Source organism: Vulpes vulpes, chromosome 10, assembly GCF_048418805.1.
Source record: "Vulpes vulpes isolate BD-2025 chromosome 10, VulVul3, whole genome shotgun sequence".
Classification (NCBI taxonomy): Eukaryota; Metazoa; Chordata; class Mammalia; order Carnivora; family Canidae; genus Vulpes; species Vulpes vulpes.
Window position 1 is genome coordinate 73,584,086 of NC_132789.1, and position 20,400 is coordinate 73,604,485.

General features: G+C 45.8%; 1 long non-coding RNA gene across 1 annotated transcript in view; it reads left to right on the forward strand.

Annotated features, from left to right (window-relative positions):
- Nucleotides 1-19,705, forward strand: part of LOC112930724 (uncharacterized) — a 116,127-nt gene extending 96,422 nt beyond the window's left edge. Inside the window, exons 2-4 of the long non-coding RNA XR_011994914.1 lie at nt 13,455-13,544; nt 16,596-16,720; nt 17,823-19,705. This is a non-coding gene — a long non-coding RNA (uncharacterized lncRNA). The remainder of the gene's footprint in view (nt 1-13,454; nt 13,545-16,595; nt 16,721-17,822) is intronic.
- The last annotated feature ends 695 nt before the right edge of the window (nt 19,706-20,400 follow it).

Below are 20,400 nucleotides of genomic sequence, written 5' to 3' on the forward strand. Positions count from 1 at the left end.
GAGTTATGAGAAACCACAGTTCTAGCAGGGAGAAGTAATTCCATGGTTAAATCTGAAAGAAAAGAGCCAAAATGAAAAAGAGAGAGTGGCTTTGGGGGAAGCCCCTCCCCCTCTTCCTGGTCCTTAGGAAACCAAAATGGCTTCCCTTGGCCTCAAGCTGCAGAGATGGGTGACCCATAGAAAAAATGTTATCAGAGTCTTCTCAAGGACAACCTCTGAATTGCAAGGAGTTGCTTTCCACTCTCCCCCCTGATTGAAATGCTTTTAACTCTGGCTAGGAATTGTGGAAACCACTTCCAAACTGGTTTCAGTATAGGCCTCCAGGCACTAAAAGGAACATCCATTACTTCTCGGATAGGGCCAGTCACATGCTGCAGGAGCAAATGGTTACGGTGAACAGACTGACTTCCTAGACGAGGCCATTATGGGAAATTAAAACACTTCTTACCCCTCGAAAAATAGCGCTTACTCCCGAGAATCTTTCACGGCCCAGCAGAGGAGAGAGTTCTGAGTGGACTGCTCTAGCTTTTTAGGTGATATCTCTTTCTGAATTGCTTTTTCCAGAACAAATGACTTCCATTATGTTCAGCAAGGGACCAATTTTTCACTTAAGTATGTAAAGCAAAATACGGCCTGTGTTCTGGATGTGTTACTCACAATAGGAGAGCTTTTCTGACAATTGCCCCAGACGGATGATGGAAGCCTGTTCTATAAAAGCCTAGTTACAAGCAAGAGGGTGACCTTGACTTCTGAAACCAGTTTAGAACATTGATTAAGATATATTCAGGATGCTCTGCTGCATGGAAGGGATACCTGACTTTTCAGAAAACCGTTGACACGGAGAACTCATTCAGGCAACACAAATTTATGGAACAACTGTTGCCCATTTTCATCTGTTCATTCATTCATTCATGCATGCATGCATGCATGTATTCATTTATTTATATACTAAGGTGCTAAGGATTGGGTTGTATTTTAAGGACAATGAGTGGTGGTTTTCAGAACGTTTCACAGCAAGGCATTGGTTCTTGGAGAACTTGCTGGACATTCTTTTGGAGGGTCCTCCATTTCTGTGCCCAGTGTTAACCTTCAACTGCTGAGTGTATTTCATGGTTTTTTTTAAAGATGTTATCTATTTATTCATGAGCAACACACAGAAAGAGAGGCAGAGACATAGGTAGAGGGAGAAGCAGAGGGAGAAGCAGGCTCCCTGTGGGGAGCCATAAGCAGAATTCAATCCCAGGACCCCAGGGATCATGACCTGAGCCAAAGGCAAATGCTCAACCACTGAGCCACCCAGGTGCCTGAGTGTATTTCAATGTTTTAATAACCACTATGGCTGTGCCAGTGCCTACCAGCTGTATAACAGCCCTGAATAGCAGGATATACTAACCATAGTTCCTCATCTCTAGAAACCAACAACGCAAGGCCAGTTGCTCTAAATTGGGATCAGCTCCCAGAGAGACTTGTTGCAAGGGTCTCTCAGTCTCAAGCTGATTTGAGCCTAAAGTCCTCATAGGCTCCACTGACAGAGCCTTAATTCCCACAGCAGGGTAGAAGCAAGAGTGAGGAAAGGACGTTCTGGTAAAGGCTGGGTAGGAGAGGGAGCTGGAACAAGCAGGGAATTATGTTAAGGATGATGAACCAGGGGAGAGACGGCCCAGCTATCTATGCGTGCCCTGTTTCCCACCTAGCCCAATAGGGGTTTCCCTGCCTGTGGAATCCGGCCCACCTCACTCAAGGTCAGCAGATGCCTGAGCAGAGGGTGGGGTTAGGGGTCTCTAAAACAACCAGCCAAGCAAGAACACTTGGTTCTGAGTTTCCACCTCAATGCTGAGGATACTATTTTCATTGGACCTTGTTTTGTTCTGTCCCCCAGTACACTCCTGGACATTGACTCCCCATTTTTCTTCTCCACTCTACCTTCCCAGACACTGAATTCTCATCCATGGTCCCTGCCAGCCAGCTCCTGGTTAGCAAACACCAAGCCTGGGTCTCCCCTGGGCTCTCATGTCCTGTGCCTGCTTTTTCCTCCATCCTCATGCATTCAGCATTTGTGCACTCATTCAATAAGTAATTATTGAGTGCCAATCATAACCATGCACTCTGTAGGTGCTGGAGACAGCGGTAACCAAGATGAACATGACCTTGACCTCAGGGGGTTGTTAATCTGGCCAAATGACAGAAAGATGTCAAATTGTACTTGATTCATTTGAAATTTTTTCTTACATAATCCTATTTAAACATGCTATTTCGAAGCTGGTGTTCTAGATTAGTGAGATGTTAGGTTTTCCTTCCATTTTCTTTATTGTCAAAATTATTATTTTTTTTAAATGCTTATTTTTTTAAAAATTTTTAAAATTTATTTATGATAATCACACAGAGAGAGAGAGAGAGAGAGAGAGAGAGAGAGAGAGGCAGAGACATAGGCAGAGGGAGAAGCAGGCTCCATGCAGGGAGCCTGACGTGGGATTCGATCCCGGGTCTCCAGGATCGCGCCCTGGGCCAAAGGCAGGCGCTAAACCACTGCGCCACCCAGGGATCCCCTATTGTCAAAATTATAATGTGTTTCTATGCTTCTATAATTTACAATAATTAATAAAATGTAACTATATACAGTTAGAGTTATATATAACTGTAAATCCATAGGTCTTGAATAACAAGCCTATCTGAACAAGATTAAGCCTTCCTGAGGCTACAGGAGATTCGAGGCATGACCTTCACCTAGTGGTATAGAACCTAAATTAACACTGATGACAGCTAGCATTTATGGAGAGAGGGTTGGCATGTGCCAGGCACTGCTAAGCACTTTACCTGGATTGTCTCATTTATCATAACACGAGATAGTCACTAATATTATCCCTATTTTACAGATGAGAAAACTAAGGCTTAAGGAGGTTAAATAACAGATTTTTGAAAGGCAAACCTTTTCATGGTTGAATTGGCAATTTATTTGGTTCACTGCACCCAATTGCAGGGGTGATAAGCAAGATATTTAACAATCGGTATGAAGTGGACACTAACCAATCAGAACAGATGTCACAGAGCAGAGGCAGGGTGGGAGGACCAGGGGTCACTGGGGGAGAGGCTGGGGTGGCTGGGCTAGACCAGTCACGATGGGGTCGGCTAGGAAAGCATCTGTTTATGGATCAGTATGGCGGTGTTTCATTCACTATGTTAACAACTCAGGGACGCCTGGGTGGCTAAGCGGTTGAGCATCTGCCTTTGGCTCAGGGCATGATCCCAGGGTCCTGGGATCGAGTCCTGCTTTGGGCTCCCCACAGACAGCCTGCTTCTCCCTCTGTCTGTGTCTCTGCCTCTCTCTCTGTGTCTCTCATGAATAAAAAAAGAAAAAAGGAAGGAAGGAAAGAAGAAAGAGAAAGAAAGAAAGAAAGAAAGAAAGAAAGAAAGAAAGAAAGAAAGAAAGACAAAGAAAAGAAAAAATAAAGAAAGAGAAAGAGAAAAGCAAAGGAAAGGAAAAGAAAGAAAGAAAGAAAGAAAGAAAAGAAAAGAAAAAAGAAAAGAAAAGAAAAGAAAAGAAAAGAAAAGAAAAGAAAAGAAAAGAAAGAGTATGTTAACAACTTAGCCTGCCTGCCCCTGGAGCCTGGCCCAGGTGAAATGGAAAGCCGCTCCCCCACTCCCACATGGATCAGCTCAGTGACCACTGTGCTCATCAGAAATTTGGAGAGTTACTAAGGGTCAGATTGACTTTTACAGCCTATTTTAAACTCTTGATGTGCTTTGGAGTATGCTGAGATACTGAGTATGATTTTATACAAACTGTCTTAGGTTACCAAGAGCTCTCTTTCCTGTTTCTAGACCATAACGCCCGGGTTGGAAATCTATGGGCTGAATTCAGCCAGCAGACATGTTTTATTTAGCCCACACAATGACTTCTCATTTTAAATAACAAGAGCTAACATTTCTGTAGCACTAACTATAGACCAGGCATGTGCATATATATATAACTCATGTTATTCACCTCAGACCTACCAGACTGGTACTATATGACTGTCCTCATTTTACAAATGAGGGAACCAAGGCACAGAGAAGTTGAGTAACCTGCCTAAAGTGGCACAGTTAATCAATAGGCAGAGGTGGAATTTGAACCCAAGCAGCCTGGCTCCAGAATTCAAGTTCTTGGCCATTTATACTCCTCTGCCTCTCTAGTATGTTTGATTTATTTGTTGACACTTAAAAATCAAGAGAAGTAAGATAAAAACCCAGAGTTCCAGCCTGTCCAAAGGAAAGATCAGAAGTTCTAATCATCTTGAGTTCATTCCCCTGGGGTAAAAGTTAGCCTCCTTTGCATGGGTATGTGTTCTTTGACTTTCCCAGTCCCCACCATTCCCAACTGCCTTCCAACACCGAGGCTGCCAGTCATTCCCCTTCTGTCATCAGGCTGGTACTTGCTTACAGATACCCTCCTCACTCACTCTATGTGACCAGCCTGGCCCCTGGAGACATTTGGGCCTCCTCAAGTGAAGCCAGGATGCATTTTTGCTCTGATAATATGTATCCTAGAAGTGCAGAAGTATATAAGAGACTCACCCCTCTTGTGGATTGTTACTAAGGACCAAAAAATTAAAGACAGACATTGAGAAGAGAAGCAAAGCAATAATGAACAAATTCAAAGGGGGCACTGGAGAAAGCTCGCTCTAGCCAGCTTGATTGCCTCCAGCCCAGATCATGCAAGACTTAAAAATGTTTACTTGAAAACGAAACAAAATAATCTTATCAAGCTAAGTTCCCTACAAAGACAGTTTTCTATGAGTCTGATCTTGTACAAAATATTACTATGAAGCAAAAACGATTGCCTTATTTAAAACCCATCTACAGGAATTTTTATTTTTATTTATTTTTTTTTTAGGAATTTTTATATTCACGTGCAAATCATCACTTTCTAAGTGGTCTCCTTGGAAGGTGTGCACCTTTTCTTGTGATGCCCCTGCCAGAAACATTTTGGGACTCCTTGTGGGGGCTAATTTTCAAAGCAATTTATGAGCATACACCTGGCAAATGTCAATCTCATTTTATATTCGCATCTGCTTTTTATCCAAAACAGTAACACCCAGTTTTTCTGCATTATTCCAATGATATTCCTATTCCAAATAAAATCCATCAAAGGATAAATATTTGTTCATACTGAGAATAAAATAATTAGCAACAATCTTGGAAGATAATTCCATAGCAACAATAACATCACGCAAATAAGAATATCGCCTCTCCAGGTGACCCCCTTGAATGGACCACTACTTATTATTTGGATATGTTCTGCTGTATTTGTTTAAGGAATCTGGTAAGAGAAAAATGTATATCTAATCCTGCTTTTATTATACATGACACAGAGAAAGCACATATACTGAATAATTATTTCTGGGTAGCACAACTATGCATGACTTTTTATTTTCTTCGTTAATACTCAGCAAAAATTCAGTGTTTGCTTGCACTATGTTAAATGCTAGAGACACAAATATAAACATTTTCTTACAGTTTTTTTATTACGAGAATGTTTGAACTTTGGTAATCATGAAAAAATGAACTGTTTCCATTTTGAAAACGACGTATCCACACAGGCTAGAGGAAGACAAGGAGAAGGGGAAAGAAATTCTGTAAACCATCCTATCGAGGCAACTAATTTTCTGTGCAACCACATAGTTCAGGTTTAGGACACACGGGCAAACGAAATGCCATGTGAAGGCAGCTGGCCTGGAAAACAGTGATAAATTGGGGGTAGAACAATGAAAGTTTCAAGATCCACACCGGCCGGTATCTGTGTGACTTTGAACAGTGTGTTTAATCACTCTGCCCTTAGGTTTCTTCTCCTGAAATAAAAGAATTGGACTAAATGATCTCAATGGTCTCTGACAATTTTGACATCATTATTATCAAGTTCTATCAACTGGCTTAAATCATGCAACAAAATCTATGTTAATCACATGTTAGCCACAAGGAACAGTACTGAGCAAAAGAGATTATATTTTTTTAAAGATTTATTTATTTATGATAGACACAGAGAGAGAGAGAGAGGCAGAGACACAGGAGGAGGGAGAAGCAGGCTCCATGCCAGGAGCCCAACGTGGGACTCGATCCCGGGACTCCAGGATCGCGCCCTGGGCCAAAGGCAGGCGTTAAACTGCTGAGCCACCCAGGGATCCCTGCAAAAGAGATTATAGAGGTAGGTAGGCCATCAGCAAAAACTCGCATAAACTACTGTAATAAGAAGTTATTTTTTAAAGACATTAAGCTGAGGTGCTAGTCCTGAAAACCATGTAGTCCCTTCCCACAAATGGGTGGATTCAGTAAGGTTGGACACGAGTTTGGAAAAAGAAGATAAAAAGATTCCCACTGCTCAGCTGTGGGAATCAGACTTGGTTTCTAAATCCACAAGAAAGTAATCCTAAAACTTTATGGGAGAAAGAAAAAGTGTAAAGGGTATGGCAGCCAGGGGGAAGCTGGTGGTTCATTTCTAAAGCTTGCTCTTAACCTACAGAGAGGCCAACCTGGGTCATGGGCTTTATTCAGTGTGAGCCCATAATCAAGAGACCACATCACAGCTCCCAGAGGCCCCCCAAGACTGGAAGGAAAGGGAGGATCCTGCCCCACCAGCAGGGCAGTGGAGGAAGAGAGAGACTCTGGTCCCTGAGCCAACGTCAGGGCAGGGATGCAGAACAGTCCAGGTGGCTGAGGGGGAGTCAGGTCACAGGAGACTGGGCTCTGTCTTCCACTTGGTTAATAGAGGAAATTCTCTCTCTGGGCACCTCGTAAACCATGGGGCAGCCACACTGGACTCGAAACGGTGTTGAGCATGTTTCCATAGAGAGTGGCCTGAGATTGCTTCCCACTTCCTTTCAGCTTGTGGGTGGTGCGTAGGGGGTATAGAAGTTCCTCATGACATGCTCCCAAGACGGCTCAGAATGCCAGGCTGGGGGCTTGCCCCAGCAAGCCTAAGACGTGGCCTTACCATCAAGGCCTGGAGGATGGAGCTGACCCCCAAACTGTTCACATGGAAGCAGTGGTAGCCCATGGTGGCCCGAGAGTACCCAAGGCCAGCAACTTCCAACCTCGAGTTAACCAGATGGTTTGAAATTGGAAGAGGCTGTTACATTTCATTGGCAAGTTGAAGTCCTCCCCCCACACCACACCCCACCATCAGCAGGAGTGGGAGCAAATGAGACCACTTGGACAAATACAAAAATTTAGCTCATCATTTAGAGAACCCTGAGCCACGGTGCATATGTTTCCACCCTGCTGGGTAAGTGTGTAATTATAATTACTGTGAATCCTATGAAGAAAAAGTCCCAGGTGCTTTGAATGCACTTAATCAGGGGCTCTAACGTAGCCTGGCAGGCAGCCCTTAGGGACAGCTTCTAGAAGGAAGTGATATTAAAGCAAAGACCTGAAGGAGAAGTTAGGTAAGCAGGGGAGAGCCCCAGATGTGTGGGAGGAAGGCGGGCTGGGCCAGGCAGGAGTGTGAGGGGCCAGGCGAGGCGACAGGTGAGGAAGCAGGCGGGCCAGGTGGGCAGGCCGCAGCCCCTCGCCCCGGCTCGCCGCTTCACTTCCACTGCCTTTGATTTCTTCTCTTTTGCAGGGCAAAGCAACCTAACAACCTGCGTTTTAGCAAGGGCAACAATGAAGCATTTAGGTAGTCTGAGAGTAGATCCAGAAGGAAACGGGCACGTGGGGAGCCAGTGGTTGAGCGTCACCTTCGGCTCAGGGCGTGATCCCGGGATCCTGGGATCGAGTCCCGTGTCGGGCTCTCTGCAGGGAGCCTGTGTCTCCCTCTGCCTGTGTCTCTGCCTCTCTCTGTGTGTCTCTCATAAATAAATAAATAAAAAGGGGAAAGGGAGCTGGGCTCCCAGGGAGGCGGGAGCCGTCCACCGCACCACCAGCACCTGCTGGCTTCCGCAGGTGCCTCGGCATCCGGGCCCTGCCAAGCTCTCTGGGCTCCTCTGGAGGGCTGGCCCAGAGGCAGGGCTTCCCTGCTGGGGGGTGGGCTGGGGGCGCTGAGCCAGGAGGCCAGAGGCCGAGGAGACAGAGACCAGAGGATGTGGGCTGTTGGCCAACTCCGGTGTTTCTCGGCCGCCACACATGGGTGCTTTGGTTGGGCAGCGCCCTGGAGCACCCTCCCGGTTGGGTGGAGGGTCCAGGGCAGTACCGAGAACTGACTGGATGGAGCCAGGTGCTTACGGGAGCTGTCTTGTCCCCCTTCCCAAGCCAGCACCTGCTCTAAGCCACCAGTGAACTTGCCGGGCCCACGGCAGCAATCCTGGAACTGGTCCTACGGCCCTCACTCCACCCTCTGTGCATTCTTTTCAGAGAGCCATTTTAACAAAATCAATCAGATCTTGTCTCTCCTGTGTATAAAATCCTTTAAGAGCTCCTTATTTGGCTCTTAATAAAACCAGAAGTCCCTGAGTGCCTGCAGGACTCCACCTGCCCTGGCCCCGGCTTACCTCTCCACTGCTGTCTTCTACCAATGTTCATTCCACCCAATGCACATTTGCGCTTCTCTCTATTTCGCAGGTATGCCTGTGGTCTTTTTTTTTTTTTTCCTGCATCGGGTTTGTTACCCTTTCTGTTCTCCTCCTGGAGTTCTTTCTGCAACTTTGTGCCTGGTTCCTTCTATCATGCCTGCTAAAATGGCATCCCTCCTTCTGACATTCTTTTTTTTAGATTTTTAAAAATTATGTGTTTATTTGAGAGGGAGGGAGAGAGCGCATGTGCAGGAGCAGGGGGAAGGGGAGAGGGAGAAGCAGACTCCTCGCTGAGCAGGGAGCCCGAGCCCAGGACCCTGGGATCATCACCTGAGCAAAGGCGGACGCTTAACCAACTGAGCCACTAGGGAGCCCCTGACATTCTATATTATCACCCCGTTTATTCCTTTTGTAGCACCTACCAATCTGATGTTTTCTTGTTATTTATTCGCTTGTTTATCATCCATGTCCTTCATTAGAACCTAATTTTCTTGAGGGCAGCATTTCTCCTTGAACAATGCCTGGCACAAAGAAGGCACTCAATTAGTACTTGTTAAATAAGTAATGAATGACCATTTGGCCAAGGATGGGCCAAGGTAGCGAAATGACTCTGGACCACAAACTTTTTCATTATATGTTTCCCAGTGGAGGGTATTGGTGGATAAAAGACAAATAAAATGGCGGAGCAGTGTCAGCAAAGAGCTTGTTTGCCTGCAGTCTTGTGACTGAGACAGGCACACTCAGCTAACCCTACAGGAATGCTGAAGGACTTGTGGTCTCATTTCAAAAGCATCGATTTCAACTGGGGAATTGAAAAAGTTTCCTAAGTCCAAATTGAATTCAATAGCTCAATAAATGGTATTTGGGCATTTTCGGCTGTGCAAGACTTACAGGACCTGGTCTCTGCCTTTTGGGAGCACACAGTGTGGCAGAGGCAGCCCCAGACAAAGCTAAGGATTCTAGAAGGTGATATAGATGGGGAAGGAGGGAGGGGTGGAGAAAGAGTCAAGGTCAGAGGAAGGAGGGTGCATCCATCGGTTGCACCACCTGGGGTGCAGCCCTGTGCCCTGAGGGTGAATGGGGTTTCTAGCCTGCTGGAGAGGCAAGGGTTGATGGAAGCAGAGAGAAAAGTATCAACAAGGGGGTATGAATGGACCTGGTGATCCTGGATGTGCGGGTCTCAGTGCCCCACACAGAGCTGGGACTGGGATGTGGCCGGAGGTGGGGTTCAGGATTCCTTGGCAGGGGTTGAAGCCACGAGTTACAGGAGGGCTCCCGGGGAAGCATAGGGAACCACAAGGAACTGGGAGGGAAGAAGACATGATCCAGACCTGGGGTGGAGCAGGCCTGAAGGCCGAAGCAGGACTAACAGCTTCAGCAATGGAATGAGAGGAAAGAAAGAGCTGTGAGGACAGGTCCCTGGAGAATGCCGGGCCTGAAGGGTCCTGTGGAAGAAAAGGAAACAGCGAAGGAGTGGTCAGTAAGTAGGAACTAAAATCTGGACAATTTCAATTCCGAGAAACCAAAGGAGGAAAGACTCACTTTTTAGAGGGCTTCTCCACATGCCCCCCCCCTTTTTTTAAGATTGGTTTATTTGAGAGAGAGAGAGCACGAGTGGGAGGGGCAGAGGGAGAGGGAGAGGGAACCTTAAGCCCACTCCTCACTGAGCACAGAGCCCAACCCAGGGCTCAGTCTTGGGACCCTGAGATCGATCATGACCTGAGCCAAAACCAAGAGTCATACACTTAACTGATGGAGCCACCCAGGCGCCCCCACACCTCCCTCTTTGTAACACCCATCCTGCAGGCTGCTGCTTATTCAGTGCCTATCATCTCACCAGACAAGAAGGTCTGCGAGGGCAAGAAATGTTTTTGAGTGGTTTACTGTGATTAACACCTGCACCTAGACCAGGTCTTGTCACCCAACAGAACGACTGTGTGGAATAGATAAGTATTGTCGAATCATGCAGAGTTGAAAAGGCTAAAGGCTGTAAATAAGACCTTGGATTTGGTGATTGGACACAAAGGTGTCATTGAAGAGAGCAGTTTTATGAACAGGGGTGGCAATAATACCTCCATCATGTAGTCGCTGTGAGAATGAATGAGCTGGTCCATGTAAATGCTGAGCCAATGCTTGGAGGGAGTTAAAGCTCAATAAATATTAGATGATGATTATTCCCTCAGCCTTCATTTTCAGAAGCTGTTCTGGTGAACTATTTCTTTTTTTACATTTATTTTATTTTATTTTTTATATTTTATTTTATTTTATTTTATTTTATTTTATTTATTTCTTGATAGTCATATTGTGTCTAACAGATTGGTTTACTACCTTTCCAAGATATTCTGGGTACATATTGCTTTTAAAACTGTAACTACTGGGGGATCCCTGGGTGGTGCAGCGGTTTGGCGCCGGCCTTTGGCCCAGGGCACGATCCTGGAGACCCCGGATCGAATCCCACATCAGGTTCCCGGTGCATGGAGCCTGCCTTCTCCCTCTGCCTGTGTCTCTGCCTCTCTCGATCTTTCTCTCTGCGACTATCATAAATAAATAAAAATTTAAAAAAAAAAACTGTAACTACTAAGTGCTATTTCATTAAATGACTGTAACGGAGCCCAGTGAAATGAGCTTTTGCTGTCAAATCTACCTGTAGCTTGGGGCCTGACCAGCTCCCCGGGGACTAGAAGATGGACTGGAATCTCCATTGCTATCAAGGAGACCCATGGAACTCATGCAGTTGTAGGCTTGGAAACAGGACTGTGTTCCTCAGTCTGTCACTGGGTTGGTCTGCAAATCCAAAGTGGGAAGGCTGAGAAGTAGGGTGCTTCTGGAGACTGGTTCTGTCAGTAGGTTTGGATAAAGAAGATAAGGCTGCAAATGGAAGAGATCCTTGAAGGTGTGGAACACTGGACTGAGATGCAAGTTCCCATCCCGCATATGCCACTAACTCTCTGAAGTTGACCAAGTCACCTAACCTGTGTGTGTATGATGAGGGCCCGCATGAGCCTCAAGGCTTCTGCAGTAGGTTGTTAGCAGAGATGACCACAATTTCTTCCATCCCTACATGTTTGTCTCCCTCGTAGTGTAAGCTTGCTCCCTCTCCTATCGGGAGGTAGCACCTATTTTGCTTCCCCTTGAACCTGGGCTAGTGCTGTGACTTGGTCTGACTAATAGAATGGAGTACAAGTGACGCTGTGTTTGGGTCTAAGCATTAAGAGGCCTTGCTGTTGTGCCCAAGATCGCGAATCCGAGAAACCACCGAGGAGCCGACACCGATGCAAACACAAGAGGGTTTATTTACAAGCTCGAGCTTGGGTCCAAGTATACCCTCAGTGGAGCAGGACTTGGACCTGGAGACTAAGAGGCTTAGCAACTTTATAGGGGCCAGTGGCCAATGGGATACGCAGAAAGTTGCACAGTCATGCTGGTCCACTCGCAGGTGGCCAATTGAATTACATTTTACCTTAAAGTATCCATTTGAACTGGCCTATCACTGAGCCGGATTTCCGATTAGGGTGTGCCCTGGGCTTGACTAGGGTGGGGCAGTGCCCTAAGTAATAAGCAGGTCAGCACAAGGCAGGTGCAGCACAAAGTAGAGTCAATCCTGCTCTGCTTGTCCAGGGGTAGGGGATTTTGTTAAATTTCCTGGGTCCCACAATTGCGGTGCCTGCTACCACCCTCTTGGAATGATGCTGCAGCCACGCGAACAGGCCCAGACCAGCCTCTTTGAAGATGAGATCATGTGGAGAGAAAGGCTCAGCAAGAAGCCAATAGCAACCAGCAGACATGGAGTTAGACCACCGAACCCCGGTTAAGTCGCTGGATGAACAGTTACACGAGTGATCCCATGCAAAAGCATAGTGGAACCGCTCCGCTGAGCCCAGCCAAAATTGCTGACCCACAGAACTGTGAACAAATAAAATGGCTATTGCTTTAATCAACTAAGTGGTGCTTTGTTACACAAGACTAGATAGTTGAGACAGCCCCTTTTATAGCTGACATTCTAGAAAATGACTTGATTGCTCTGAAAAAGGAATCAGGCTGTATGATCTTTCAGTTGTATGTTAGGGTTTGTTGCTAGGAACTCAAAGGTTAAGACCATTTTGTTCCCTCCCCTGCCCCCCACACCCTTGACCCCGAGGGCCTTTTCTGTGGGGTGCTGTTGCATGTGGACTCACGAGAGCTAAAACTCTTTGCCACCTTCCCACCCTCTTAGGACTTGGCTTGGAGGACACTGAGCAAGACAGGAAGTGGCATGATGACTCAGTGGTCCTTCCTTCTGAGTCACTGAGTTGTCAGTTCTCTCTCTCTCTGTGGTTCCATTCATTCACTCAGTCAATACTTTGTGAGCCATTGCCTTGTGCCAGGCCCTGTCTGGGAAGCAAGCCCCAAGGGAAGGGCTGGCGGTACAGTGCATCTGAGTGGGTACGCACCAGGAGGCTTCCACTCACCACTCCCCTCTTAGCTGCTTTTCTGTAGCATCTCACACAAGTATTTTTCTGGGCTCCCACAGAAGGCCCTGTCCCAAAGGCACACAGTTGGAGACCTTTTCAGGCTAGTTGGTTCTAAACTTTTCTTTATTATACATACGAAGAAACTAAGGTCTGAAGAGTTAAGGATTGGGGTAGCTTGTGGTAAAATTAGGCCTAGCATTAAGGCCTATTAGCTTAAAATTCAACAGTCTCGGGCAGCCCGGCTGGCCCAGAGGTTTAGCGTCACCCTCAGCCCAGGGCGTGATCCTGGAGACCCGGGATTAAGTCCCACATCGGGCTCCCTGCATGGAGCCTGCTTCTCCCTCTTCCTGTGTCTCTGCTTCTCTCTCTCTCTCTCTCTGTCTCTCATGAATAAATAAAAAAAAATCTTAAAAAAGAATCCAACAGTCTCATCATTGCCTTGTAAGCCCCTCTCCCCCCAGGCCCACACTCTCCTTCCTCTTGATTACTGAGTTTCTCATTAGTCCTCCTCAACCTTGTGTTTCAGGCATAAACCTAGTTCCTCTTCCGGCTCAAGATTCAGACGTTATCAGAGGAATAAAGATTGTCAGATAAATTGCAGCCATCAACGATAAAGGTAATAATTACAACACCCTAAATTAAAAAACTACTTATTGAGTGCCTATTATGGGCCAGGCATTGATTCTGTTTTAGGGATACAGTGAATAAAACAGGGAATCTACCCCTGGGGAATTTATATTCTTGAGGGACACGGAGCAGACAATACTCTAGGAAGCAAATAAGAGGATTTGGGGCTGGTGTTACAAAAACGAAACAGGAAAATGTGATAGAGGTGACTGGACTGAGGGGTATATGGCCACAAGAGGCCTCTTTGACCTTACGACTTTTAAGCTGAAATCTGATTGGTGAGGAGCCAATAATTCTTTGGGAAATGAAAAGAGCAAAGGCCCTGAGGTAAACTTAACCATATTTGAGAAAGCAAAGAGGATGCATGTGGTCTCTTGGAAGGAGTGGTGAGGGGTAGAGGGAGGCAGAGGCCAGATCATGCAGGGCCCTGTAGGGCCCCCATATATGGAGCCCAGAACCTACACACCTGGATGGTTCATAGGAGGGTTCTAAGTGATAGAATACCATTTACATGTTTAAGATCAATTAAAAAATCAGTCTGGCTCCCTGGATGGAGAATGGATGTTGAGGGTCAAGAGTGAAATTGGGAGAGGTGGTTCATTGAATGTTCACTATGTGGGGGGTACTTTGTGTATCTTAGCTCTATTCCTCCCAATGCTTCAAAGTAAATCTTGTTACACCCATTCTATAGAAGAAATGGAACTGAAAGAGATAAAGGAACTTGTTCAAGGCTATGGGACCAAATTTGAATCCAGAACCATCTAATCCACTGTGGGAGCCCTTCCCAAGTAGCACGTGGCCTTACTAAGCTGGTCAATCTACCCCTGTGCTAATAAATCTCTCTGATTGTCATCGTACTTTGAAGCATGAAATTTTAAAGCTGGAAGCTATAGATTGGAAGTCCCTGGAAGGCAGAATTCATATCTTACTCATCTTGCCATTTAGTTGTGGCACAGCCCCTGGCACATAAGAGGCACTAATCATATCTGATGAATGAATGACTGAGTCCCAAGCATGAGAAGTTTTCTGAACCACCTCCCACCTCTGGCCCACTATTTTCAAGACAGGAGGCCGAGTGTTTTCCCCAAATCACATGACAGGGCTGGAAGCTCTTGAATCCAGGGCTCTCTCCACCAAACCATACTACATCCAGTTTATCTGATTAGGACAGATTTCTTGGTTTAACCTACCATTTTAGCTTGGTAAATCCCCCAGGTCAGGCACCATGTCACGTTGGGAGTATGTGGTGCCTACAGGGAGGTTTGACTTGGGGCTTGGAAGTAAGATTTCTCTTGGAAAATTAAACTAAACAAATGAACTCTACATGTGATGGGAAGAACACAGACATCTTCAAGGTCTCCTAGAACAGCTCTTGACTGGAGTTTAGTGTCTGAAGAAAGAACATTCAGTCTGAACATCATGTGGTCAAGAAGAGCACAGAGAGAAAGGCCATCTTTGGCCTGACTGTCCAGCAGAATGTAGAGTCTGGGACAATGTATGCGGGGAATGGGTATTTTCTGGTTACCAGAGAGTACTTTCTATGACAAGATATTCACTTCCTGGTGCTTTTATTGTTGATCACCAAGCAACCAAGTCTCAAATGTTAATTTGGCTTTCTGGTTACTGAGGGGGTCCTCTGGGCAGAAGAGGCAAGCATTTCAATCATTCTGAGAAAGGAATGTTCTCTATTATAGGTGAATCCACTTGCAGATATACCCAGAAAATTGTGTCACCAAAAATCTGTTCCTCACTGGGGGTGGGCCTCTCAGAGTTGAGGGAGCCATAGACCATGACTATTCTCTGAGGTTCTGAGTATATTATAAATTGAACAAATGCTAAAAGCTAGTTCTAAAACTTGTGGTGTATTTTAATTGTTTGCCTTGAACCAACTGTGGCTTTTTACATAGAAAACACAATGCAATATTATTGTCCCGGCAATGTGTAAATTAGGGACCCACAAAAATAGTGGCGCACTTTCAGTGGTGTAGTTGGAGAATAGGATGGAAATTTAAAGATGAATGACAAATGCCTTCTATCAGGTTTGTTGGGCTATTTCTGTAACTGCCTAAGTAAGGTCATTTGGTAATAATATTAGCGCTATCTGTGAAGCCCTGTGTGGTGAGGCCCAAGACCGAAAGGCCACGGTCAGAAGCATAAGGCCCACTTTCTCTACCTGCCAGCACAAGCTCGGACCATCACCAAGGTGATACTATCCACAGACCACTAGCTAAGTCAGCCTTTACCTGGTGAACCCCTGACCATGCCATGTGCCACCCCCTTAAAATATCACATGTCCCACAATAAGAATGGCAGCTTGCGATGTCCACGAGTGAGTGCTCCTCAAGAAACTCGTTGACTGAGCAGCTGATTAACCAGTGAGAAGCCAAGCTAGGGCATTTAAAAGGACTATTTATTTATTCAGTTGCAAGCCACTGAATCTATTTATTTTTTTTAACTTAAATGCAATCAGCCAACATATAGAACATCACTTGTGTCAGATGTAGGGTTCAACAATTTGGTGGTTGTGTCTAACACCCGGCACTCATTGCATCACGTGTCTTCCTTCATGCCCATCACTCAGTTGCCCCATCTCCCCGCCCACCTACAAGTACCCTTGCAATATTGCACTTGGGGAAGTTGCCTTCCTGACAGAGGTGGGAAGGTGCTTGGTGGGAGGGAAGACAACGAGAAGGTGAGAGGAGATGTTTAGAAGGACACAGACTCACACGTAGGTGGCCACATGCTCGCCCTTGGCCCCTGGCTGCCCTCCCTGACCTCTGTGATCCTGTCCTGCTCCGCCCCGTCCCACCTCTCAACTCCCAGCTTTCCAAACTCTCTGTGTGTCTCACACCGATCATAAAATCAAATTGGTGGGCGACAACCGATGTCTCCTAAACAAAAAGGATGGAAAATATCAATATCACATGTGTCATACAGTAAAAGTTTCAAAAAAGGTGAAAAGAACCTGTTTTCTGAGACCTGTTTCAAGTCCATACATGTGTGCATCAGGTTCAGATGCCAACTCTGTGTCCTCTTGTAGGCTGGAGGGAACGGTCTCAGTCCGCTGCTCTAGGGGGCAGATTGAAACGCCCCCACCTTTCCCTGAGGGGATTCTGGGCATGGGCTCCCCAAGAAGAATCGCTTGGAGTCGCTGGGATGGCGATGGTGAGCTAACAAGCTGGGAAGTATGTGCGACGCTTTCGGGTGCAACGCCCTCAGTGCACCGATTTCCAGGGGCAGAGGCTGAATCTAGGGAAGGGGGAAAGACAAGTTGGTGGGAGAACCTTGGCTCCCGGTGGTTTCTCTGCCCCTCCCTCCTGTGCTCTTTTTCTTTACGAACTGGGGTCCTCTGTTGTCACACAGCAAAGATTTGTGGAAAGGAGTTAGATTTTTTGGCCAGAAAACCTGGATTTTATTATAATTTTTTAAAGATTTTATTTATTTATTCATGAGAGACACACAGAGAGAGGCAGAGACACAGGCAGAGGGAGAAGCAGGCTCCCCACGGGGAGCCCGAGGTGGGACTCAATCCTGGAATCCCGGGATCACACCCTGAGCCCAAGGTAGATGCTCAACCGCTGAGCCACCCAGGGGTCCCGAAAACCTGGATTTTAACAGCAGCCCATCGTTTACTGTGTGACCTTGAACTAGGTCGCTTAATATCTCTATGCCTCAGGTTGTATCAGACATAAAACAGGATTCACTCTATTCGAGACCAGTTGATTCGTCTCTTCGATGGCACTTTTTGAATTGAGGTATTACATATATTCTCTAATAATAGTTTTTCCTCCTTGAGTATCCATGGCATTTATTCAACAAATATATGTTGCCATGGGGCTGGCTGAAGGGGGATGAATGTAGTATTATCAACTCTCACCCCTTGTTAAGAGTATTGACTGACCTTTTCCAGGGAGGAGATGCTACTCCCCTTCGTTTCACTCTAGCATCTGTCCTCAGAACCCTCACAAGGCCCTACAGAAGCTGGTAAATTTAAAGCTCATTCAACAGCCTGACATCATCGAGCTTCTCTTACCTTCAAACCATGGTGCCTGGCTCCTGCCAGCAGCCTGCACAATGGTGTTTTTCTTCTCCACCTTTGGGTTACATGCAGAGCCTCATCACACACATGAGGCCCTGTCAGAGACCTTCCTTCTCTCTTTCTCACTGGAGATCCTTCCATATAGAAACAGGAGGGAATCGGGGTGTCCCCCTATGTCTGAGGAGCCTGTTTGCTCATGTTCTTTCTTCTCTGGCTTCCTTGTTCCAGGGCTTCCTCATGAGGGCAAGGAGTGCCAGGTTCGATGCCACTGTGGGGGAAACGCCCTCTCCCCATCTCTGTGCTGGGCTCCCATGGGAGGAAGTGCTTGGTTTCGGAATATCCTGCAGCTTCACGTGAATCAATTTCATTTATTCTGATTTTTGCATCAAAACTCTCGCTGGGCTCTAGCCTCTGGAGACAAAGCCTATCAACCCATGTGAACAGGCCCGTGAGAAGGGATTGAAGTCATTGTGCTTGGCCCAGGAACTTCTTGCTCTGAAGACTCCTACTCTACTATTATCTCTGGCAAGCTTCTCTGTGGCCCCAGGCCTTCCTTTGCTGCTCTCAAATTACTATTCTCTTTTGAGTTTCAGGGATTTTTAAAAGGTGATAATCAACCTCTTAGCTGTTTCTACCATGAAGGAGTTAGTTTTGAAACCCCCTGAATAAGCTGCTTACCTAACTTGGCCATTAATGCCCAGCGTGATGTCCTACCCACCAGGTGCTTCCTGGGCTCCACTGTCTTCCCCGCAGAGTCCTGTGCAACACCTAGGATCAAAGCAAGAGAGAAAATGCCCCATTTTCTTGATCTGCGCATTTAAAATCCAAAGCAGTTGTTTACACAGGAACTCTGGGCATCACTGTAAAAGAAAAGACCTGAGACTATTTGCTATATGTAGGAAGTGATTTTGAGCAGCAGCTGGTCAGGACAGTGTCTCGCTCTACTCATCCTGGAAATTACAGCCATGACTCATAGTGTGGTGTTGTGACATCCTAACACCATGTTTTATCCTCCCTTCCACTCTACTGGTAGAGTGTAAATTTGGGGCTGAGTATGGAAGTTCCAGTGTTAGTGAATTTCAGTCAGTTTTCAAATGCAAAAATCTGAGGCTTGGAATCTGTTTTAATGCCCTCCAGAAGCCAGTGATTGTTTTCCCCCCTGGTGATTGTTCATATCTCAGTACTGTCCAACATCACTTACAAAATTTTATGGTATCTCAAAAAAATTATTATTGATGAACTGATTGATTCAACAATGGCCATTTAGCATTTTTTGGCAGGCGTTGGTGATCTAGAGATAGAATGTGGAGGGGAGCAACAGTCGGATAAATAATGCTGAGCCATAAAGTTCAAACACGATGATCTGGGAGTTTAAGAGAAATGGCCCATGTACTTCATCTGGTGGATCTTGGGAGACTTCTCAAAGGAGACAGCGTCTGAGCTGACCACAAGGGCTGAGGAGGACACTGACAAGGGTTTCACGAGGAGAAACGTTGCCTGGGTGGAGAACTATGGATCCTAGGCTCAACCTCAGATTCTCAGCGGGGAGGCCCCAGTACATGTGGTTTTGATATGTCACCAGGGCTGAGAACCAACAGGAAGAAGGGCTCAGGTCTGGTCAGAGACTAGGAAGACTGTCTCAGAGGCCAGGACAGTGTAAGCCAGCTATTCTCCACCTATCAGAAGACAAATAAGAAGAATTAAATGAAGCACAATGACTTCGTTTCCTTGGAAGATGAAGTTCCTGGATGTAGAGTGTGTTAAAGTCACCTAGATTTTTACTAATGTGGCAAGGAAGGGCCCTTTTCTGGAACAAGGGAGAAAATGCAATTCAAACCAAACCAAAAAACAGAGCAGAATCTCCTTTGTCTCAGATGGCCTATGCCAGAGATTGACAAACTCTTCTGCAAGGAGTCAGAAAGTAAATATTTCCAGCTTGAAGACCGCATGGTCTGTCACAACTATTCAACTATGCCATGGTGGTGCAAAAGCAGCTTAATAATACAAAAGTGAATGAGCAGGGCTGTATTCTAAGAGAACTTTGTTTATGGACACTGAAATGTGAATTTCATATAATTCTTTCATGTTATAAAATATTATTCCTCCTTTGATTTGTTTTTAATAGTTAAAAAATGTAAATTCTTATTATTCATGATAGCCAAGTGGTGGGGGCAACCCCAATGTCCTTCAACAGATAATGGTTTTAAGAAAAGCACTCTCTTTTACAAGGGAATATTATCCAGCCTTGAAAAGGAAGGAAATCCTATCACATGATATAAATGCTGAACCCTGAGGACGTTATGCTAAGTGAAATAAGCCAGTCACAAAAAGGTAAATACTGTATGACTCCACTTCCATGAGGTATCTAAAGTAGTCAACTTCATAGAAATCGAATGTAGAATGATGGTTGCCAGGGGCTAGGGGGAACGGGAAGCTATGTTTAATGGGTCTACAGTTTCAGGTTTGCAAGATGAAAAGGTTTTAGACATTGATTATGTCACAATGGGAACACACTAGACACTATCACACTGTGTACTTGAAAATGAGTAAGAGTCGCCTGGGTGGCTCAGCTGGTGCAGCATCTGCCTTCAGCTCAGGTCATGATCCCAGGGTTCTGGGATGGAGCCCCAACTCGGGCTCCCTGCTCAGTGGGGAGTCTGCTTCTCCCTCTCCCTCTGCCCTTTCTCATGTTCTCTCTCTAACTCACTCTCTCTCTCTCTCAAATAAATAAATAAAATATTAAAAAAAAAAAAAAAAAAGGAAAGGAAAACTCAACTGCTTCCTAAAGTACTCCACCACCTGGGAG